Genomic DNA, 10399 nt, shown 5'->3' with positions numbered 1-10399 from the left:
ACTTGCTGGTTAGTTGTATCGAAGTTGTGAATGAAAAACAATTTATTAAGACGTGCGTACAGAGTTTTTGGCGCCATTGCCTGAGATCACAATTTCATGCACCAAGTTTTTGGTGCCGTTGCCGGGGATTGTTCGAGTTTGGACAACTGACGGTTCATCGTGTTGCTCAGATTAGGTAATTTTCTTCTTATTTTATTTTCAGAAAAATTTTTTTCAAAAAAATCTTTCAAAAATTTCTCATCTGTTTTCGAAAATAAATAAATAAATAAATAAATAAATGTTTTCAAAAAAAATAAAATATATTTTTTCTTCAGAATTTTTAAGAATGAATTCTAGTGTTTCATGAAGCATGTTGAAGCCTGACTGGCTATAAAGCCATGTCTAAATTCATTTGGAATGGGGCTCCCAACCCAATATTATCAAGAGCAAGCTAGTTGTTTCTAATTCACCTGCTGTTGTTCCAGATCCACCTGATTTACATGCTAAAGCTTGACTGGCTATTAAGCCATGTCTAACCCTCAGATTGGAGCTTTAGACTAAGAATGCAAGATTCCTAGAATTCATATTAATAATTTTGGAATCCTTATTTTTCTTTTTCAAATAATTTTCGAAAAATCCAAAAAAAAAATTAAAAAAAATTAATAAAATCATAAAAATCGAAAATATTTTGTGTTTCTTGTTTGAGTCTTGAGTCAGATTTTAAGTTTGGTGTCAATTGCATGTTCATGCATTTTTCAAAAAATTCATGCATTCATAGTGTTCTTCATGATCTTCAAGTTGTTCTTGGTAAATCTTCTTGTTTGATCTTGATGTTTTCTTGTTTTGTGTCTTTTCTTGTTTTTCATATGCATTCTTGCATCCATAGTGTCTGAACATGAAAGATTTCTAAGTTTGGTGTCTTGTATGTTTTCTTTGCATAAAAAATTTTTCAAAAATATGTTCTTGATGTTCATCATGATCTTCAAAGTGTTCTTGGTGTTCATCTTGACATTCATAGCATTCTTGCATACATTCATTGTTTTGATCCATAACTTTCATGCATTGCATTATTTTTCATGTTTTTCTCTCTCATCATTAAAAATTCAAAAATAAAAAAAATATCTTTCCCTTTTTCTCTCTTAAAATTTCAAAAATTTGGATTGACTTTTTCAAAACTTTTTAAAATTTAGTTGTTTCTTATGAGTCAAATCAATTTTTCAATTTAAAAATCTTATCTTTTTCAAAATCTTTTTCAAAAATCAAATCTTTTTCAATTTTCTTATTTATTTTTGAAAATTTTAAAAATATTTTTCAAAAAATCTTTTCCTTATCTTTATCACATAATTTTCGAAAATAACATCATCAATTAATGTTTTGATTCAAAAATTTCAAGTTTGTTACTTGCTTGTTAAGAAAGATTCAAACTTTAAATTCTAGAATCATATCTTGTGATTTCTTGTGAATCAAGTCATTAATTGTGATTTTAAAAATCAAATCTTTTTCAAAACTAATTTCAATCATATCTTTTCAAAAATATCTTTTTATCTTATCTTTTTCAAAATCATATCTTTTTCAAAAATTTGATTTTAAAATATCTTTTCTAACTTCTTATCTTCTTATCTTTTTAAAATTGATTTTCAAATTTGTTTCAACTAACTAACTAACTTTTTGTTTGTTTCTTATCTTTTTCAAAACTACCTAACTAACCCTCTCTCTCTAATTTTCGAAAACATCTCCCTCTTTTTCAAAAATTCTTTTTAATTAACTAATTGTTTCAAAATTCAATTTTAATTTATTTCTTCTCCTAATTTTCGAAAATCACTAACCCCTTTTCAAAAATAATTTTCGAAAATCCTTCTCTCTCATCTCCTTCTATTTATTTATTCATCTACTAACATCTCTCCCTCACTCACCAAAAATACGAACCCCCTCTCTCTCTCTGAGTTCAGATTTTCTCTTCTTCTTTTCTTCTACTCACACAGGGACCTCTATACTGTGGTAAAAAGGATCCCTATTATTATTATTTTTCTGTTCCCTCTTTTTCATATGAGAAGGAGCAAGGACAAGAATATTCTTGTTGAAGCAGATCCAGAACCTGAAAGGACTCTGAAGAGGAAACTAAGAGAAGCTAAATTACAACAATCCAGCAAGCACCTTTCAGAAATTTTCGAACAAGAAGAGGAGATGGCAGCCGAAAATAATAATAATGCAAGGAGGATGCTTGGTGACTTTACTGCACCTAATTCTAATTTACATGGAAGAAGCATCTCCATCCCTACCATTGGAGCAAACAATTTTGAGCTGAAACCTCAATTAGTTTCTCTGATGCAGCAGAACTGCAAGTTCCATGGACTTCCATCTGAAGATCCTTTTCAGTTCTTAACTGAATTTTTGCAGATCTGTGAGACTGTTAAGACTAAGGGAGTAGATCTTGAAGTCTACAGGCTCATGTTTTTCCCTTTTGCTGTAAGAGACAGAGCTAGAGTATGGTCGGACTCTCAACCCAAAGATAGCCGGAACTCTTGGGATAAGCTGGTCACGGCTTTCTTAGCCAAGTTCTTTCCTCCTCAAAAGCTGAGCAAGCTTAGAGTGGATGTTCAAACCTTCAGACAGAAAGAAGGTGAATCTCTCTATGAAGCTTGGGAGAGATACAAGCAACTGACCAAAAAGTGTCCTTCTGACATGCTTTCAGAATGGACCATCCTGGATATATTCTATGATGGTCTGTCTGAATTAGCTAAGATGTCATTGGATACTTCTGCAGGTGGATCCATTCACCTAAAGAAAACGCCTGCAGAAGCTCAAGAACTCATTGACATGGTTGCCAATAACCAGTTCATGTACACTTTTGAGAGGAATCCTGTGAGCAATGGGACGCCTCAGAAGAAGGGAGTTCTTGAAATTCGTACTCTGAATGCCATATTGGCTCAGAAAAAAATATTGACTCAGCAAGTCAATATGATTTCTCAGAGTCTGAATGGAATGCAAGCTGCATCCAACAGTACTCAAGAGGCATCTTCTGAAGAAGAAGCTTATGATCCTGAGAACCCTGCAATAGCAGAGGTAAATTACATGGGTGAACCATATGAAAACACCTATAATCCCTCATGGAGAAATCACCCAAATCTCTCATGGAAGGATCAACAAAAGCCTCAACAAGGCTTTAGTAATGGTGGAAGAAATAGGTTTAACAATAGTAAACCTTTTCCATCATCCACTCAGCAACAGACAGAGAACTCTGAACAGAATACCTCTAATTTAGCAAACTTAGTCTCTGATCTATCTAAGGCCACTGTGAGTTTCATGAATGAAACAAGGTCCTCCATTAGAAATTTGGAAGCACAAGTGGGCCAGCTGAGTAAAAGGATCACTAAAATCCCTTCTAGTACTCTCCCAAGCAATACAGAAGAGAATCCATAAGGAGAGTGCAAGGCCATTGAATTAATTACCATGGCCGAACCTGTAAGGGAGGTTGAGGACGTGAATCCTAGTGAGGAAGACCTCCTGGGACGTCCAGTGATCAATAAGGAGTTTCCCTCTGAGGAACCAGAGGAATCTGAGGCTCATCTAGAGACCATAGAGATTCCATTAAAACTCCTTATGCCATTCATGAGCTCTGATGAGTATTCCTCTTCTGAAGAGAATGAGGATGTTACTAAGGAGCAAGTTACCAAGTACCTTGGTGCAATCATGAAGCTGAATGCCAAATTATTTGGTATTGAGACTTGGGAAGATGAACCTCCCTTGTTCACCAATGAACTAAGTGATCTGGATCAACTGACATTGCCTCAGAAGAAACAGGATCCTGGAAAGTTCTTAATACCTTGTACCATAGGCACCATGATCTTTGAAAAGGCTCTGTGTGACCTTGGTTCAGGGATAAACCTCATGCCCCTCTCTGTAATAGAGAAACTGGGAATCTTTGGGGTGCAAGCTGCTAAAATCTCATTAGAGATAGCAGACAATTCCAGAAAACAGGCTTATGGACAAGTAGAGGACATATTAGTAAAGGTTGAAGGCCTTTACATCCCTATTGATTTCATAGTCCTAGATACTGGGAAGGATGAGGATGAATCCATCATCCTTGGAAGACCCTTCCTAGCCACAGCAAGAGCTGTAATTAATGTTGACAGAGGCGAACTAGTCCTTCAATTGAATGAGGACTCCCTTGTGTTTAAAACTCAAGGTCATCCTTCTGTAAACATGGAAAAGAGGCACAGTAAGCTTCTCTCAAAACAGAGTCAACCAGAGCCTCCACAGTCAAACTCTAAGTTTGGTGTTGGGAGGCCACAACCAAACTCTAAGTTTGGTGTTGGGAAGTCTCAACAATGCTCTGAATATCTGTGAGGCTCCATGAGAGCCCACTGTCAAGCTATTGACATTAAAGAAGCGCTTGTTGGGAGGCAACCCAATTTTTATTTAATTATTATTTTATTAGTTATATGTCTTCGTAGGTTCATGATCATGTGGAATCACAAAAACAACTGAAAAAATTGAAGAAAAAATCAAAAACAACATTAAAAAACAGCACACCCTGGAGGAGGAGTTCACTGGCGTTCAAATTCCAGTAAGGAGCATCTGTCTGGCGTTCAACGCCAGAATAGAGCATGTTTCTGGCGTTGAACGCCAGAAACAAGCAGCATCCTGGCGTCCAGACGCCAGAAATGCACAGTGAAGAAGAGCTGACGCTGAACGCCAGAAACAAGCATTTGGCTGGCGTTCAACGCCAGAAATATGCTGCATCTGGGCGTTGAACGCTCAGAACAAGCATCAATTCGGCGTTTAAACGCCAGAATTGCATGCAAATGCATTTTACATGCCTTATTGGTGCAGGGATGCAATTCCTTGATACCTCAGGATCTGTGAATCTCACAGGATCCCCACCCACCTCACCCTCTCTCTCTCCATTCATGGTCATCCCTTCTGTTTTCCATTCACCACTCACATCCATACACACATCCCTCCATCTCCTCCATATCTTCTTCTTCTTCTTCTATTCTTTCTTCTTTTGCTCGAGGGCGAGCAACATTCTAAGTTTGGTGTGGTAAAAGCATAAGTTTTTTGTTTTTCCATTACCATTGATGGCACCTAAGATCGGAGAAACCTCTAGAAAAGGGGAAGGGAAGACAAAGGCTTCCACCTCCGAGTCATGGGAGATGGAAAGATTCATCTCAAGGGTCTATAGCTCAGTGGTAGAACATGTGGCTGCAAATCAAGTGATCCCTGAGATATCTCAGGGGATACATTTCCCCCCACACAATTATTGGGAGCAACTAAGGATAGGAGCATCAAAGAGCAATGAGGGAGGAGCAACAAAGACAAGGAAGAAACATAGAAGAGCTCAAGGACATCATTGGTTCCTCAAGGAGAAAACGCCACCATCACTAAGGTGGACTCATTCCTTGTTCTTAAATTTTCTATTTTTTGTTTTCTTAAGTTAAATGTTTATCTATGTTTGTGTCTTTATTACATGATCATTAGTGTCTAAGTGTCTATGCCTTAAAGTAGTGAATATGAATCCATCACCTCTCTTAAATGAAAAATGTTTTTAATTCAAAAGAACAAGAAGTACATGAGTTTCGAATTTATCCTTGAACTTAGCCTAATTATATTGATGTGGTGACAATGCTTCTTATTTTCTGAATGAATGCTTGAACAGTGCATATGTCTTTTGAAGTTGTTGTTTAAGAATGTTAAATATGTTGGCTCTTGAAAGAATGATGACAAGGAGACATGTTATTTGATAATCTGAAAAATCATAAAAATGATTCTTGAAGAAAGAAAAAGCAGTAAAAAACAAAGCCTGCAGAAAAAAAAATGGCGAAAAAAAATAAAAAAAAAGAGAGAGAGAAAAAGCAAGCAGAAAAAGCCAAAAGCTCTTAAAACCAAAAGGCAAGAGCAAAAAGCCAATAACCCTTAAAACCAAAAGGTAAGGGTAAATAAAAAGGATCCCAAGGCTTTGAGCATCAGTGGATAGGAGGGCCTAAAGGAATAAAATCCTGGCCTAAGCGGCTAAATCAAGCTGTCCCTAACCATGTGCTTGTGGCGTGAAGGTGTCAAGTGAAAACTTGAGACTGAGCGGTTAAAGTCAAGGTCCAAAGCAAAAGAAGAGTGTGCTTAAGAACCCTGGACGCCTCTAATTGGGGACTTTAGCAAAGCTGAGTCACAATCTGAAAAGGTTCACCCAGTTTTGTGTCTGTGGCATTTATGTATCCGGTGGTAATACTGGAAACAAAGTGCTTAGGGCCACGGCCAAGACTCATAAAGTAGCTGTGTTCAAGAATCAACATACTGAACTAGGAGAATCAATAACACTATCTGAACTCTGAGTTCCTATAGATGCCAATCATTCTGAACTTCAATGGATGAAGTGAGATGCCAAAACTATTCAAAAGGCAAAAAGCTATAAGTCCCGCTCATCTGATTGGAGCTATGTTTCATTGATAGTTTGGAATTTATAGTATATTCTCTTCTTTTTATCCTATTTGATTTTTAGTTGCTTGGGGACAAGCAACAATTTAAGTTTGGTGTTGTGATGAGCGGATAATTTATACGCTTTTTGGCATTGTTTTTAGTATGTTTTTAGCAGAATCTAGTTACTTTTAGGGATGTTTTCATTTTTATGTTAAATTCACATTTTTGGAATTTACTATGAGTTTGTATGTTTTTCTGTGATTTCAGGTATTTTCTGGCTGAAATTGAGGGACTTGAGCAAAAATCAGATTCAGAGGTTGAAGAAGGACTGTTGATGCTGTTGGATTCTGACCTTCCTGTACTCAAAGTGGATTTTCTGGAGCTACAGAACTCAAAATGGCACGATTTCAATTGCGTTGGAAAGTAGACATCCAGGGCTTTCCAGAAATATATAATAGTCTATACTTTGGCCGAGTTTAGATGACGCAAATAGGCGTTGAACGCTAGTTCTATGCTGCAGTTTGGAGTTAAACGCCAGAAATACGTTACAAACTGGTGTTCAACTCCAAGAATGACCTCTCCACGTGTAAACTTCAAGCTCAGCCCAAGCACACACCAAGTGGGCCCCGGAAGTGGATTTATGCATCAAATACTTACTTCTGTAAACCCTAGTAACTAGTTTAGTATAAATAGGACTTCTTACTATTGTATTTGACATCCTGGATTGTATTTTTGATCTGGTGATCACGTTTTGGGGGCTGGCCATTTGGCCATGCCTGGACCTTTCACTTATGTATTTTTAACAGTAGAGTTTCTACACTCCATAGATTAAGGTGTGGAGCTCTGCTGTTCCTCATGAATTAATGCAAAGTACTACTGTTTTTCTATTCAATTCAACTTATTCTGCTTCTAAGATATTCATTCGCACTTCAACATGAATGTGATGAACGTGACAATCATCATCATTCCCTATGAACGTGTGCCTGACAACCCCTTCCATTCTACCTTAGATTGAATGAGTATCTCTTGGATCTCTTAATCAGAATCTTCGTGGTATAAGCTAGATTGATGGCGGCATTCATGAGAATCCAGAAAGTCTAAACCTTGTCTGTGGTATTCCGAGTAGGACTCTGGGATTGAATGACTGTGACGAACTTCAAACTCGCGAGTGCTGGGCGTAGTGACAGACGTAAAAGGAGGGTGAATCCTATTCCAGTATGATCGAGAACCTCAGATGATTAGCCGTGCTGTGACAGAGCATTTGGACCATTTTCACAAGAGGATAGGATGCAGCCATTGACCATGGTGATGCCTCCAGACGATTAGCCATGCAGTGACAGCGCATCGGACCATTTTCCAGAGAGGATGAAAAGTAGCCATTGACAATGGTGATGTCCTTACATAAAGCCAGCCATGGAAAGGAGTAGGACTGATTGGATGAAGACAGCAGGAAAACAGAAGTTCAGAGGAATGAACACATCTCTATACACTTATCTGAAATTCCCACCAATGAATTACGTAAGTATTTCTATCTTTATCTTTTATTTAATTTTTATTCATTTTCGAGAACTCCATAACTATTTGATATCCGCCTGACTGAGATTTACAAGGTGACCATAGCTTGCTTCATACCAACAATCTCCGTGGGATCGACCCTTACTCACGTAAGGTTTTATTACTTGGACGACCCAGTGCACTTGCTGGTTAGTTGTATCGAAGTTGTGAATGAAAAATAATTTATTAAGACGTGCGTACAGAGTTTTTGGCGTCGTTGCCTGAGATCACAATTTCGTGCACCAGCAGGCGCACAGAGGCGTGCGTACGCACAGGTAGATTTTCGCTTCTATTGGGTGCCCGCGCACAGCTGTGTGCATGGGCACACATCAGGAAACCTGGTTCTGCTGCAATCTTTAAAATTTCAATTTTTCGCACCAACTTTTCGGCATCCATAACTTTCTCTACAAAATTCGGTTTTCCGCAAATTTTATATCAATTTCAAGCTTATAAAATACTCTTTAATTTTAAATAAACCTCATCATTATTCAAAATTTGTAGAGCAAGAAATAGACTACCAAAATTTTTCAAAATTCACATTTTACCAAAAATACCCTAAACCCCATTTTTCACCAATTCTCATTTTCTACTCACAAAACCTGCAAGTTTACAACACCACAAGTCTTATTCCATCATCATCAACCACTAGCTCATTAATGTCCACACCATTCCATAACATCCACACAATAATCCCAACATATCAACATATATCACAACCCATTATAAGCAAGTCCAAAAGCATGAAATTAATAACCTCAATACCTCATAATTCCAATTTAAGCTGATCAACAATTTATTCCAATAACATTACAAACTACTCATTAAGTACAATTAATAATTCAACTTATCCTATGGTTCTTCTAACATAAGTTTTCACAACACCGTAAATATTAAACGTGCGAAACTTAAACCATACCTTGGCCGATCACTTAGTTCACCCAAGGCAGCCTCACAACACAAATCACAGCCCCTCCAAGCTTAATTAAAACAGCCCCAAAATAAGCCTTGATCACCAATAAGCCTCTAAGTACTCCCAACTCAATTCCAATGCATATATATGTGACTCAATTCACCCCTAATTCACATAAATATCCAAATTCATATTTTTCATCAATAAATCAAAAATTGGCTAGGGTTTTAGGTTGTTCTTATCATATCCATTGATGATTGGAGTGCAACCCAACAAGTATCCAATTTTAGTTTGCACCTAAACCACCAAAATTATCAAAATCACTCAAAACCTCAATAATTTTCGTGTAGAGAAAAGGCACAGAGAACTCGGAATGAATTGGTAAGAAACTTACCCCTTTGTTCATATATAATTGAAGAGGACTCCGAGACGAATGTATGGCCGCAAACGGCTTGTCAATCGGAGCTCCGGATCGAAAGTTATGATGAATTGAAAATTGATAAGGGTTTAGGTTTTGGTGGCTTTGCTTTCTTCAATCCCTCTTCCCGGCGCTGGAAGGGAAACAAATAATGGGAAAATGGCTGAAATGATGATTATATATATTGGGCCCATGGGTCCGGTTCAGGGCCGATTTGACCGGTTCGGTCCGTTCGATCCAATCTTGGGCCGAATTCTTTGAAATTAATGTCGAAATTCTCGTTTCGACGAGCTCTATCCTATTTTGATATTAGTTTTTCATTTTTAGCTTTCCTAATAAAAATTCAATTTATTAACTAATTATTTATCGATTTTAGCGGGATTTACATTAATGTCCTCTATCATGAGCGTCCTTTGTCCTTCATGGAGGTTGCCATCAACAACACCTGACCTCAGCCTCGGCTTGGAGGAGATGCGATCAGGAAGAAACCCTTTTTTAAGGAGACTCGTGTGGATTTATTTGATGCTTAATCTATGCATATATATACATGCTTCTTTAGTAGAGAGTGATAGGTTTTTTTTTATAATTAACATGAAATAGTGTTCTCATTATATATATAGAAAAAAGTGATGTGCATATAACATAGTTTTCATTTCCTTTATAGCATATTTTAATAACAATAATAAAACAAATTTGATTTTCTTTCTTTTATCAGCACCAAGAGCTATGGAAAAATTCAAGAACAGAAGCTAGACTATATATAGTAGTTACCAACCACCACCAGTCATGATGATCTGTTCTAATCTTTATTAGGAATGAAATAGCAAGCCGTTGAAATATTATATATATGTTACTATTTCTAGTTATTAATTATGTATTTGTGTATCATTGTGGTTTGTAATATACTATAAATATTTCAAACAAGTGAGATGCCTAAATATGAATTATATGAACAGAAATAGTAATAATTCTAGGTTTAATTACTCTGCAGGTCCCTATAATTTCACCGAATTTTCAATTAGGTCCCTATACTTTTTTTCTTTTCAATTGGATCCTTATACATTATTTTTTTTTCAATTTAGTCCTTGTTAACATTAAACGTTAAAAAAATGTTAGTGAATTGT

At 36.7% G+C, this 10399-nt stretch overlaps 1 non-coding gene across 1 annotated transcript; it reads right to left on the bottom strand.

Moving 5' to 3' along the window:
• Positions 1–2559: 2559 nt before the first annotated feature.
• Positions 2560–2667, bottom strand: LOC112781594 (small nucleolar RNA R71). The gene has a single exon (XR_003192362.1). It is a non-coding gene; the product is annotated as a small nucleolar RNA R71 (small nucleolar RNA).
• Positions 2668–10399: the final 7732 nt, after the last annotated feature.

Source organism: Arachis hypogaea, chromosome 19 (assembly GCF_003086295.3).
Source record: "Arachis hypogaea cultivar Tifrunner chromosome 19, arahy.Tifrunner.gnm2.J5K5, whole genome shotgun sequence".
Lineage (NCBI taxonomy): Eukaryota > Viridiplantae > Streptophyta > Magnoliopsida > Fabales > Fabaceae > Arachis > Arachis hypogaea.
This window is presented reverse-complemented; position numbering and strand designations above follow the sequence as displayed.